Here is a 14,525-nt window from a genome sequence, read left to right as displayed (position 1 = left end):
GGCATCCCCAGTGGCTCAATGGTAGAGAATCTGCCTGCCAATGCGGAAGATGCAGGTCCAGTCCCTGGGTCGGGAAGATCCCCTGGAGGAGGAAATGGCAACCCACTCCAGTCTTCTTGCCTGGAGAACCCCACAGAGAGAGGAAGCTGGTGGGCTACAGCCCATGGGGTCGCAGAGTCAGACAGGACTGAAACGACTTAGCACGTTAGCCCAGTTGCCACGTGGCAAATTCACCAGACGTTTTTAATCCCAGATAGATTTTGTTTGCTTGCTTTTTCTTTTTTCTAACCTTCCAAGCTCCCGATAGAGCATTTTGGTAGCTCTCTGTGTGTGTGTGTGGATTCTCCCTGAACTAAACACACCTCTGCTTTTTCTCAACTAAATTCCTCCAAGGCTCCTTTTAACTTTTCACAGGAAATGAGCACTGCACCAGGAAGTCTTCTGGGGAAAAATGAATGTGGTCAGGTTTATGCCCGTTTGTGATTGTGCGTATGTGTGTGTTTCTGGGGGGTGTGTGTGGTTGGCACGTGTGTGTCTCTGTGTATGCCCTGTCTCCACACACCCTTCGGTGCTGGGAGAAGGTCGGAGACAAAAGCAGAAATCTGAGCGGCACGTTCGGGCTGAGAGGCCCTGTGCTTCCTCCATGAACCAGATGCAGATTTCAATCAATTCAATCAATGTGCAATGTTTGCTGGCCATAAAAATAGCCCAGAGCTTGCTGGTCAGCGGCTCTAAGATGGATGACCAGTGGCCCTGGAGGTCCCAAAGGTCAAAGGTGACTGTCACCTTAAAATGTAATCTGTGCCGGTCACCCCCACGGGCCTGGCCATCTGCACCCACCTGCCAAACCCGGCAGCTCTCAGCCCTTCTGCCCGCTCACCCGGGAGCCTGGCGGGCAGCCTTTGGGCCGCAGGGGCGGGGCCACCAAGTGGTCCCTACTCCCAAGCCTGCTGTCCCCACCCCCGGCAGAACCCACATGCTTCTCTACCCGCCGCTGCCCCCGTGACATCCAACTGTTGTTGTTCAGTCGCTAAGTCATGTCTGACTCTGCAATCCCATGGACTGTAGCCCACCAGGCTCCTCTGTCCATAGGATTTCCCAGGCAAGAACTCGAGGGGGTTGCTGTTTCCTTCTCCAGGGGACCTTCCCAACCCAGAGATCAAACCCGCGTCTCCTGCATTGGCGGGTGGATTCTTGACCACTGAGCCCCCTGGGAAGCCCTGTGACATCCCACGCTGCTGCTGCTGCTAAGTCGCTTCAGTTGTGTCCGACTCTGGGCAACCCCATAGACAGCAGCCCACCAGGCTCTGCCGTCCCTGGGATTCTCCAGGCAAGAACACTGGAGTGGGTTGCCATTGCCTTCTCTAATTCGTGAAAGTGAAAAGTGAAAGTGAAGTCACTCAGTCCTGTCTGACTCTTAGTGACCCCATGGACTGCAGCCTACCAGGCTCCTCCGTCCATGGGATTTTCCAGGCAAGAGTACTGGAGTGGGGTGCCAAGAGGCTACAGAACAGCAGGGCTGTGGTTTTGCTTTCAACCCCATTACCCTTTTACGCTAAGCAAACCTTCGCCTCCTTCAGCTTTGAGAGCCCGCTCTAGCGTCTTAGGTAGGAAGAGTGGGAGGTCTCTGTGGTCCCCTTGTGATCATGAGAAAGGATGGAGCAGCCGTGTGAGTGAGGATGTTGCCCTTCCCGGGTTGAGGGACCCTGCTTCCTCTGCCCCTTCCCTCTTGCTAAGCCTAGAACCACCTCCCGTTTCTGCACCCAGGCATTCCCTCCCGTGCCTCCCTGCTCCGAGGCCGCAGCGGCAAGTCGTGTCTCAGAGCCTTGCCCACGCATCTTCCAATACCTCCCTCTCCCTTCCCTTGCTCGTTGTCTGATGCATGCCAGATTTTCTCTCCCGGTCTTTGGTGCACCCATCTCCATAATTTTTCCCATCTGCTGTGCTGCATTCAGGAAGCACGTAAGGATGAGAGATGCCTGATGGACACTTTTTCCAGTTGCAGCAGCTCCTAAAAAGGGAGGCCTCCCCCTTCCTTTCCCCTGGTTGCCGGCTGCTTGCGGTGCCGCCAACCCCGGGTGCAGGGTCCGTGTGCTGCGGATCAGCCTCCTTCCACAAATCACTGCGGTTCGGCTATTTAAGGGTCGAGTGTCAGCCGAAAATGCAGTATTTCCCAAAAGTCAGGAAGCAAATAAATTATTACAGTTTAAAAATGAATCTATTTATTGATCCCCTTCCTTTACACTATTAATGCTAATTGTTTTTCATGGTGCATGCATTCGGGATTCATCAAAATGAATTCTTAACGAATTTCCAAATACAAAAATTATAGCTGGATAACAGCTAGAACCAAATCTTATCAGAGCATTTCTCAAAGGCCTTCCACTTAAAGGGCCCCATCTTGGGTGTCTGTCTCTAAGAGCTGAGATGTAGCTGCTAACAGCCCGCAGCCGCAGAGGAGTGTGTGGACATCACAACTAGCTATGCTCTTTGAGCACCAACTGTGTGCCAGGCCCTGGGTCAGGTCGTTTCATTGCATCGACCAGCAGTCCCAAGGTCCAGTTTGTGGTTCCCACTTGATCTATGAAGAAACTGAGCCACAGAGAGGTTTACACAGATGTAGCGAGTGGAAGAGACCAATGCAAGTCCAACCCCACTTGCCTGTTAACTGCAATGCTTCCCACTTGGCCACTCGCGATGCGGAGCTGGTTCCAACATGGCTGCCGCACATTCATTCCAGGGAACTCGATCACAGTTTCCATGTGTCTGTAAGACTCAGCATTAACCTTGAGCTTTCCTGCCAAAGGAATCCCACTCACAGCAGGGACCTCCCACCCGCCACCTTGTCTGTTCTCTCCTGGCCATCAAGTCAGTCAAAAGGCATCACTGTGCCCTCTTTTCTCTCTTGGCAAGACTACTACTGTCTCCTCTGATTTCTTGGTAATACTTTACCTGGACACATGGCTCCAACTAGAGTTTCCCAGAGGTCCTTGCACAGCCTTGCAGCTACCAGGATGTGAATGAATTTGATGTGGGCCAAATATGGGCCTTTACCTTTAAAGGAAGAAAAAGTGCTTCTGTCCATCTTCTATTTCCTGCTGCCTGGAATTCAGACTTGATGGTAGGAGCTGAAGCAGCCATCTCCGACCATGAGACACAAGCTTTGTGGGGTGAGGACAACAGAGCAACGTGATAGAAGGAGCCTGGGTCCCTTATGCTGTGGAGGTGCCACCCGAGCCCTAAACTGCACGCCTGGACTTGTCTATGGGAGAGAATTAAATAGCTCTCTTGTGTGTCAGCCGCTTTTGGTTTTAATACTCTGTTATATAGAGAAAGTGAAAGTGAGAGTGAAGTCGCTCAGTTGTGTCCGACTCTTTGCGATCCCATGGACTGTAGTCTACCAGGCTCCTCTGTCCATAGGATTTTGCAGGCAAGAGTACTGGAGTGGGTTGCTATTTCCTTCTCCAGGGGATCTTCCTGACCCAGGGATCGAACCCAGCTCTCCTGCATTGCAGGCAGATGCTTTACCTGCTAAGCCACCAGCAAACCTTATCCTAACGAGTATAGCTGCCCATGATAGTGTTGGTGGGTGTGGTAGACTGAATAATGACCTCCCAAAGGTGTTCAAGGGGCTTCCCAGTGGTAAAGAATCTGCCTGCCATGCAAGGGCCACAGGCGATGCGGGTTTGATCCCTGGGTTGGGAACATCTTCTGGAGAAGAAAATGGTAACCCACTCCAGTATGCTTGCCTGGAAGATTCCATGGACAGAGGAGCCTGGAGGGCTACAGCCCATGGGGTTGCAAAGAGTCAGCCACAACTTAGCGACTAAGCACGTTCAAAGGTGTTCAAATCCTAACCTCTGAAACCTGTGAATTCATTACCTTACACAGTTGAAGAGACTTGGCAGATGTGACTAATTTAAGGCTCTTGAGATGGCAAGGTTATCTTGGGCTATCCCAGTGGACTGGATATAATCACAAGAGTCCTTAGAGCAGGGAGATAGAAGGATGATGTATCCAAAAAAGGGATGTGGCAATGGAAGAGCAGGGAAACAGAGTCAGAGAGAAAAGATGCTGCGTCACCAGCTCAGAAGGTGGAGGAAGGGGTCCTGAGCCAAGAAACACGGGCAGCCCCTAGAAGCCGGCAAGAGGCAGAAAGAGACCCTTCCCTAGGACCTCAAGAAGGAACACAGGATGTCTGCACAATCTCAAAGCATCTCCCCACAAGACCCTTGTTAACTAAAAGGAGGAAATAATAGTTCCACAGTTTATAGCAGGGAGCCCTGCCAGACACCACCTCAACCAGGTGATCAAGTGGACGTGACCACGAGTGAGCCCCTGACACCCCGCACCGAGAAGGACCAAACATCACTGCCGTGGCATTCTTGCAAAAATGTGTCAGCAAATCTAAGCATGGGGAAACATCAGCCAAATCCAAATTTGAGACAGTCTATAACCTAACTAGCTTGCAGTCTTCAAAAGTGCCAAAGCTGTGTAATGATTAAAGATTATTCCTCTCCAATCTCATGTATCCTAAAGGAAATCAGTCCTGAATTTTCATTGGAAGGACTGATGCTAAAGCTGAAACTCCAATACTTGGCCACCTGATGCAACGAACCGACTCATATGAAAAGACCCTGCTGCTGGGAAAGATTGAAGGTGGGAGGAGAAGGGATGACAGAGGATGAGATGGCTGGATGACATCACTGACTCAATGGACTGTGGGCCAAGAGGCAAAATGGAGAATTTTCTCTTTCTGTAACAAGTGCAAACAAACTTCTACACATATTTTAATTAATTAAATTCAAAATGTCACGATAATAAGTAAATACGATATTTTGGTAACACAGGTCTACTCGGAATCTCTTCTGGGGAGGGCTACATTTTGCTTCTCTGGGGTTCAGCATGCCATCAAATCTATTGCCAATGTGTGTCTGTAAAAAGCAGCCATTCTCCGCCAGAGCACCGGTTCCGCAAAACGAGCTGCCCATTCCTTCGCTCTTTTCTCTTTTCCAATACTCGGCAGAGCTCACTGAGACCTGAGTGTGACCCTGGATCCTGTGGACAAGTGGCAACAGCCAGAGGCCCCTCTCCCCATCATCAAGCAGGGACAATCCAGCTTAATTCAAGGTGTTGCCCCACGTGAAATCACATTTATGAAAGCTGCCATCAAGCAAGAAAAGCATTCTACACAGGTTTTCAGTGTGAAGAATGTAGTTGCTCCCTCTTTATACCTGCTTCCCTTTGTTATCGAATTCTGTATTTTACAGAAAGCAAGAAATATAAGTGCTTGGAAGGGAAACACAATAAGCATTGTTTTAAGCGCATTTCTCAGCCGGCAATGAAGCTTCACCTTTGTCTTCAAGAAACAGATCCAAAGTGAAACTGCAGCTTTATATTCTTTGGCCAAGATTTTAATCAATCTGTTGGAAGCAATTCTGAGTACCATTCCCCTCAGCAGGTTGCAGTGGGTTATGGTGGGATTTGGAGGGTCACGGGGAAGCAGTTTGTATAGGTGGTTCTCACTCCTGGGGGTTATGCTCCTGATGGAGGTACTGTAAGTCCAAATGGTATAAATTGAATCTGATTTCCCCATATCAGCGATGTTATTATGTCGGATTATGTGAGTGGCAATTTACTCCCATGGGAGAGAGAATTTAGGAATAAAGGCATTGAGGCGTGTACGTGGGTGGTATTTTCCAGGAATGGTGAGTTGTCTGGGCTGGCAGACACAGTTAGCTACCTGTCCCTCCCACTGGGGAAAAGTGACATTTAAGCTCATTAAATCCCCTAAGTTTGGCTTTGAAAGGTCCCTTGGCTCTTTCTTGTGGTGTTCACTGCTCCCCTGGTGGCTCGGCAGTAAAGAACCCCCCTGCAGTGCAGGAGATGCAGGAGACGCGGGTTCGATCCCTGAGTTGGAAAGATCCCCTGGAGAAGGAAATGGCAACCCACTCCAGTGTTCTTGCCCGGGAAATGCCGCGGACAGAGGAGCCTGGTGGACTACAGTCCGTGGGGTCGCAAAGAGTCAGACATGTCTTAGTGACTAAACAACAACAAACAACAATATATGTTCAACAGACTCTGCAGATTCTATGAGTTAGAAGGAATAGGAGGAATTCTGTGAAGATTGAAGCATTACCTAAAATATTTCCTGTAGCTGGGCTTCCCTGGTGGCTCAGTGGTAAAGAATCTGCCTGCAGTGCAGGGGACCTGGGTTTGATCCCTTGGTCAGGAAGATCCCCTGGAGGAGGGCATGGCAACCCACTCCACTATTCTTGCCTGGAGAATCCCATGGACAGAGAAGCCTGGCGGGCTACAGTCCATGGGGTCGCAAAGAGGTGGACATGACTGAGCGGCTGAACAGCAGAGCGCCTTCTAGAGTTGAGATTCTCAGACTCCCTTGATTAGAGTCGCTGCTGTCTCCTACCTGGTCTTTCTGCAAAAATGCTCTTCATTTTCTTATCTATTCTTCACCCAGGATCAGCGAAGAAACAGGATTGAAATTGCTGAGTTCTCCTCGGACCTCACAGAAGAAAGCCAAGTCCTCCTGTGGCCTTGGCCACGAAGGTCTGCCCGCTGGCCTCACCTCCTGTTCAGTCGCTCAGTCACATTCAGCTCTTTGCGACCCTCCTGAGCCTGGCACTGCTTCCTGCCAGCTCACTGGACAACATACCTGCTATTTTCAAGCTTTGGTTGCAAGTGACTTAACCCATGGGAAACTGATTTCATCATCTAGCAAGAAGTTGGAGGTGGGCAACTGCAGGGCTGGCTGCTCTAGAAACCCAGGGGAGTCGCCAAAGACTCCACTGTTCTCCATCTCTCTGTCTGCAGTTTCCAGTGGGCTGGCTTGGGCCTTAGGTCAGTACCAGGGTGGGCCTGAGATGGCTTGTACGGTCCTTTGATGTCACATCGTCACCCAGCTATGTCTGCACACAGAAATTTCTACTTGAATGTCTTTTGATCAGGGAAGAAAACCTTTTCCCAGAGGACTCCCCTCCCAAACTGCCCACTCATATCTCACTGGCCCAGAATGGCATTAAGGGCCTTTCCTAAGCGCTACCAGGAATTGAATTAGTGTTATTGGCTTAAATCTATCAAGTTTCAGTCCCCAAGACTGATGACAGATTCTATTTGCCCGAAAAGGTCTACTCTAGGCAACGCCTATTCATCCTTTAAGACCCAGCTATACAGCCACCCTCTGTGGGACTTGGTTGTGTTGGGAAACCCTACATGGCAAAGGCCCGTGAGAAGCCTCTGCGAGCTGAGGGTGGGCTCCAGCAAACTAGCAAGAAGGTGAGACCCTCAGTCTACAACCAGAAGGAACTGAATCCTGCCACCAACTACACGAGCTCGGAAGTGAATCCTCTCCTGTCTGAGGCTCAGGTAAGAGAATAGGCCGGCTAACGTCTTGGTCCCAGCCTGCGAGAGGCAGAGACTCCCAGCCAAGCTGTGCCTGGGGATTCCTGACCCGCAGGAACTGTGAGATCATGAACGTGCACTGGGGCTTTCCCTGGTTGTCCAGTTGGCTAGACTCTGTGCTCCCAGTGCAGAGGGTGCAGGTTTGATCCCTGGTCGGGGAACTAGATCCCACAGGCTGCAGCTAAAGAACCTGCCTGCCGCAGCTAAGACGCGGTGCAGTCAGATAAATAAACATTTAAAAAAATAAATAAATAGATTGTGCTGTTCATGCCACCAAGTTCATGGTATAAATGTGGCGATGCTGTTACACAAAGTAAAACCACATTCCTTGTTTTCATTGTGCCCCTCCCCCAGCCCACCCCCAGCCCACTCTCCACGTGGCGGCTGAGTGTTTTCCAGACACGTCATGGGACACCTCAAGACGCCCTTGACTGTGGTGGACGTGGTCAGACGTGACCTGCACTCCGTCCTCCTGTGGCGACGCCAGGGTCACCGGCTGCACCCCTGCCCGCCCCGCCCCCGGTCTCGAGGATGTCACACGTGTGCTAACCCCCCCTCCCCCGAAGGTCTTCCTGACCGCTCCTCGGGCATCCGACTCCTTCTCTCCCTCCAGAGACCTGCCGTCAACTTTGCAGCCCCACCCTGGGGTGTCCGGCCTTCGTCTCTCCTTCCTCTCTTCACAGACTGTGTTACAACTTGAGGTTGTTGATCCCCCGTCCCCAGGGCCCCGCCCACCAGAACATAAGCCCTGTGAGGGCGGGTGTGACGGATGTTTCATTCACTACTCTACTCTTAACACCTAGCCCACTGCCTGGCACATAGGGGACGTTCAATGAATATTCCCCAAATGAATGAGAGAACTGAATGTTCAATCGAATCTACCAGAATGTGTATATTCAAATGACCATTTGCCTGAATGGCCCGCCAGCCTCCTTACGCCACAGTCAGAGGATTTGCCCCTGTTTTGGGGGGCAGATACAGGTTCCCTTTCTCCCTCCTTCCTTCTCTGTGCTGTATCACTGTATCCAGTGAAGGAGACTCTAAAGTAAGTGCTGGAAGAGGAAAAGAAAGGAGAACGAGGTCAGGGACCGGTGGGGCTCAGGCAGGGGCGATCCAGGGAAGCACGGCCTCAGACACGTGAGAAGGCAGAGTCCCCATCGCCCAGGGGAGGCCACCCAGAACCAGAGCCTGCGTCCACTGTGGGGGACCCTAGCTGGACACAACCACCGAACATTTTGCTAAGTTAGTGCATCAGAAGGAAGGGGCTGTGTGTGAGCCATGTGCATAATGGACTTCACGAAACACACTGCATTAGCCAGACAGCTTTTGAGACGCATGAGCAATGGGAGTGCCTGGCTGTATTAATTTGCCTTCTCTACAAGTGCAGGAAAATAACAGGTGTTCAGTGAGTCATTGTGGAATAAATAAATGAAGATTGAATTCTGAGGTCCTTGGTCTTTTACTGAGGTCAGCATCCGAGTGGAGCATGTCTCTACAGCTACTACAAAACTGGCCTTGAAGACTCTGTCCACTGATGGAGAGGAAAGAGCACTTTGGATGTGAATCTTAGCCCCGCTTCTAACTAGCAGTGTGACCTTAGACCAGTTACTTAACCTGTCAGCTTTCTAACTTACAGAAAAACAAAGACTAACACATGGGATTTTTGAGAGACTCATATGATATCATATATATATATGCATCAGACACTTAACATAGTCCCAATAAATGTTAGTTATCCCTTCAAATTCTTTTACTTAAGGAGGTAGGCAATATGTTGTACTTAGAATATAGGAAGAATAAGAAGTTGGTCTTTCCTTATGTCCAGTATGGGTCTTCCTTTATGAGATAATTAGAACCATCTAACCTACTTCTACTCCAGCTGCTAAGAAATTTAGAGCCTAACTGAATGGCGAATGCTTCCTGGATATCTCATCCACTCTCCTCCTCTAAAAGGTTTGGAAACAACAAGCAGAAAGCTCAGTGTGAAGGGGTGGGGAGGAACCAGGAGATGTTCTGGCGATAAAGGGGCAGAGAAAACGCATCAGGACCACCCCCACCCCCCCACCCCGCCCGAGGAGCCTGTGACTCATTAGGAAAGGTTTGTGTCTAATGAATCAGGGCCCGGCACGTGCTCTGGGGACAAATCTGAGGCTAATGGGCCTAAGTAAGTATGGTGGTGTGTTCTGGTTTACTCCAGAAGATTCTGATATATTCCAGTATCTCCTGGAATGAGATCATCAGGGACAGGAGAGCCTAGAGCGTGAAACCCCCAGCGTGTGACGGTGGGCTAGCGGGGCCTCTGTCCCGACGGGGCCTCCTCTTGGCAGAGTCAGTCCTGGGCTCCTGGGTGGGAGACCACGTCACCTGTGAGCGGAGCCCTGAACATTTGATTCTTGATTCCAGTTTTAAAATTTTTAGGCATCAGAAGTGCCTTTTATATATCCTAAGGAAGAAGAGACGCCAGCAAAAGCAACCGGGAGAGGAGATCAGAGAGGTGCTACCCCGGGAAGGCGAGGGGACAGACACCCGGGCACCGAAGCTGCTGAGTCATCAGTGAAATGAGGGCCCGTTTCTGCAAATCAAGTTCCATTTCCCCCGAGACATCCATCTCATAAGAGAACAAAACTGGTTCCTGAGTTGCGACAAAATCCCTCCGTGGAATGCAGCACACTGTAAAACTCATGCATTTTAACTCCACCATTTCCTGGTAAAATAGTCATATTATTCAACACCGAGAAGGAAGCTGATTCTTGTCCTTTTATGATTTGGCACAATGGCCATAAATCCAAAGGAAGGAAAATAATGGGCTTTAGTGGCCTAAATGAGCTGACATTCGTTTCTGTTCCACCGCCGCCTTCCCTCTGCTTCTTAAGGAGGGTGGCTGCCAAGGGCCCCGACAGCTGGCTCCCTGACTCCGGCCACAGGAGGGACCTGGGAAGGGCAGAGAAGGCGGAGTCTTGGCGACAGAGGTTGGGACTCAAATACTGGATACGGCTTTTATTAGCTGTGTGATCTTGCTCATTTATCTTATGTGACCTGCAATTTTTTCATCTGTGAAAGGGAGATAATAATTCATGGCTTTTTGGATGAAGAATTAAGCAGAATAATGAATGCAGTTAATATAGTATCTGGCACAAAAGAAGTACTCAGAAATGTGAGTCCCCTTCTACCGCCTCCCCACCCCCCCGCCTCCGCTTTTTAAAAGTCAGTACTTTGATCTGGGTTGAAGAAAGGAATAAAACACAGGGGAAGAAATTAATGGAAACACATACTTTTCTGTAACATGGAAACAGGAAATGAAATAGAAAACCTGAAAAATCTCAAAATTATAACTTAAGATAATAATAGTTAGCAGAGTCAGCATTTATTGAATATACCATGTGCCCGACACTAAGTGCTCTCCATGTAGTAACTCTTTTAAAAAATTTTCCTATTAACAGAGCTGTTAAAAAAAAAAGTGCCTAGCATATAAGGAATGTAAATATTTATTGACTAAATGAATAAATAAAATGGATTCTTTGGGAAAATTAAGGGTAATATTTATTGTGTTACTATTAGGTTCAGTTATAATGCATACTGGTATATTGGACATACTGGAAAGTAATTTTGTCTATAATTCTAGTTTGTTATGCACCCCGCTGGAGAAGGCAATGGCACCCCACTCCAGTACTCTCTCCTGGAAAATCCCATGGACGGAGGAGCCTGGTAGGCTGCAGTCCATGGGGTCACTAAGAATCAGACACAACTGAGCGACTTCACTTTCACTTTTCACCTTCACTTTTCACTTTCATGCATTGGAGAAGGAAATGGCAACCCACTCCAGTGTTCTTGCCTGGAGAATCCCAGGGACGGCGGAGCCTGGTGGGCTGCCGTCTATCGGGTCGCACAGAGTCGAACATGACGGAAGTGACTTAGCAGCAGCAGCAGCTGCTTTTTTCTAAGCCTTATAACAAGACCGTGAGGTAGAGATGATCATTATTCCCATTTTGCAGATGAGGAAACAGAGGCACAAGGGGAGTTGTTTAGCTAATGAGTGGCTGAGCCATATTTGAACCTGGGCAGTTTCGTTTTCTGGGAAGGAGACCCCCAAGACTAAGATTTGCCGGAAGGCAGTGTATCAAGATGTGTTCTCTGGATCAACACATAAGTGAGGCAAGCAAAAATGGGCAGAGGGAAATGCTGGGCTGAGATTCAGTTGCAACAGAGGTTTCAGCCAAACCCCTCAGCTTTGAGGCTGTTTTTGTGGCCCCTTGAAGCTGTCCCAAACAGAAGTATTAGAGTGGGTCTCTGCCCTCCCATGACCGGTCACCTGGGGCAGCTGTCTTGGGAAGGCAGGCGGGGGGCTTGGGGAAAGCGGCTCTCTTCAGTCCAGGCAGTTCCTGAAGAGCTGTCAACCAGATGTCAGCTGTCAACGATTCAGTACCTGCTTCCCTGGCATCCACTTTGGTTACTCTTTGCCCCACTTGCTTTGAATAAACTCTGGGAGCAGCTCTTCCAGGATTCTGGAAGGAACTGAAAACTGAGTCCTTGATGCAGCAGCTGGCCCCGAGACCACCACTCATAGATACTGTCTCCTCTACTATCCCCTCGGAGTCCCCCTCCTCCCTGGCAAGAACCTCTGCTGATCTTGGGTGCTTACTATCTGTCAACCCAGAGCCTCATCCGTGAGGGTCTGAGCTCCTGATCATCACACCCTTTGGGTCTACAGACCAGGCAGAAAATTTTGATTTTGGGGGTGGTGGCTGCCTCAGCCTCCTGGTGTCCATTCTTGATTTATTTGGGGTGGAGAGATTGCACACTAGTGGGCTGCCCTGAGGAAGGCATGTTTCATTAATCATTCCCAAAGATCTCTGCAGTGCAGGCCTCTTCTTCTACCGCTCCGATCCTGCTGCTCAGGATGACTGCACCCGTGGGTCTCTCTTCCTTTGGGAGCTTACCGTCCCATTGTGATCAAGGGCCCAGGTCTATAGCAGAATCTTCTACCTTCAGCCTGGGCGTGATGCTGGGTCCTTCTTGTCTGTGTTGCTTGGCAAGCTCGCTGGCCTTTCTTGTGGACCAGTCATCTTCGGGGCTTCTTCCCAGCGTTTTTCCCTCAGCAGTCCCATCGCTCAGCTTTTTGGTTCTTTCCTCCACCATCTGCCATACCCCTTTCTTTTTTTTAAAAAGACTTTTAGATATGGACCATTTTTTAAGTCTTTATCAAATTTGTTACAATGTTGCTTCTGGTTGTTTTCTTTTAATCCTTTGGTCTTTTGGCCTCGAGGCATGTGGGATCTTAGCCCCCAGACCAGGGGCTGAACCCACACCTTCAGCATTGGACCTCCAGGGACGTCCGAGGCTGTTTCTTCTTGACCTTGTGTCAGTCACCGTTTTCTCCAAACTGAACAGCAGGTTTGTACCTTATCATTTAACTCTCCTTGGTCTCATTTCTCATTCTGGCTCCCCTTGCCCAGCACCCCCAGAATCCAGCCCCTTACTCTCCCAGTTCCTGCAGGGTCACGTTGGACGGTCCTACAGCTCCTCTGAAATCTTGTTCTTTTCCTTTCTCAGCAGGGCCTGTACCTCAGCAGCGAAATGCTACTGTGACTGAACCTTTGCGAACGCCTGGTGGGCTTCCTGGTGGCTCCGTGGTCAAGAATCTGCAGGCAGTGCAGGAGATGTAGGCTCGATCCCCGGGTCAGGAAGGTCCCCTGGAGGAGGGCATGGCACCCTACGCCAGTTTTCTTGCCTGGGAAATCCCATGGACAGAGGAGCCTGGTGGGCTACAGTCCCTGGGGGCACAAAAGAGTCAGAAAACAAGGTAGTGAATAAATGCTGGTCTGCTGCTTGGGAGAGGATGTCAAGGGCACGGATCGTTCTCAAGGACAGGCCTCCCCACAGCCTCAACTGAAGGAGCAGGCCACTCGGGCAGGCCTGGGAGGGTTCCCTGGAACCTGGGGTTTCACGATCATTCAAGGGCATCGACCTAGGGAGCGCTGTCCATCTCAATCAGGGCTCTGACCTTGGGCTTGCAGACCTTGGGAGACTAGGACTTCAGCCTCCTCTGGAGCTCTGCTTCACAAAAGCCCCAGGTCTCATCCTCAGCTTACGACCGGCTGTAGGAAACGAGGCTCTCCTGAGATGTGGCCCAGCAGTGGCTCTGGCTGTCACAGTTAGACTTTAACTGATGACACCCTCAGCTTGCCATTGTCTTTTTTTCCCTGTGGCCAGCAGCCAGCCATCCCTTGTTCTCATACTATCTTTTTTCCCTTACTTCTTCAACACCTGCCACGTTGCACCCTCCAGCGCACACCCTTCCATCAGGACGCCGTCCATCCTGACTCAGCAGGGGCCTAAGTTTCAGTCACATGGCCCCAGCATGCCTGCGCTCACCTGCCACCAGGGATGCCATCCTCACTGCCAGTGACCCTGCTCTCAAGTCGTGTTTTAGGATCTGTTTTCTTGGACCGCCCCTGGTACCAGCTGTCATAAAGCCGGGTTCTCTGGGATGCAGACGATGAGAGATCTGCATGTGGGAAGCCTATGGAGCCTTGTTCTCGGGATCAGCGCCGCAGCGAAGGCGAGGGAGCAGGACAGGGCGGAGGGAAAGCTGAACTGTGACGCAGCTCGGGGGAAGCTTCAGCCAGTGCCCCGCAAAGTCCTGGAGCTGGGATGGCCCTTCAGCGTTGACCTGAAATAGCCAGGGGCCGAGCCTTTATACCGCCTCCCTGAGCCGTCCGTGGATGCGGTTATCCCCCGAGAAGGGACGGGGCCTTGAGTCAGACAGCTCTCTGATCGTGAAGCAGTCCGCAGGCAAGGACTCAGCAGAGCTGTCGGACACCAACACTCCAGTAGCTGGGGAAATAGATGCTTCAGTCCTGGGATGAGAGTGGAGGGAGGTGAGAATCCGGGCAGTGTTCACGGCAGCCACCCAACACACCGTGCTTGCTACCCATTAGAAGACAGGATAAGGAGAATACATAACTTGTTTATAAAACAAGAATAACTTAAAAAAAAAAAGAAAATGAAACCTGGAAAACTAGGAAAAGAGAAATCTTTTATCAAGGCTTTTGCTCTAATCTTTTGGGAGAAGGGGGTTTGATTTTCGGACATCAGGAGTTTTTTTG

This window comes from Cervus canadensis, chromosome 23 (assembly GCF_019320065.1).
Source record: "Cervus canadensis isolate Bull #8, Minnesota chromosome 23, ASM1932006v1, whole genome shotgun sequence".
Lineage (NCBI taxonomy): Eukaryota > Metazoa > Chordata > Mammalia > Artiodactyla > Cervidae > Cervus > Cervus canadensis.
This window is presented reverse-complemented; position numbering follows the sequence as displayed.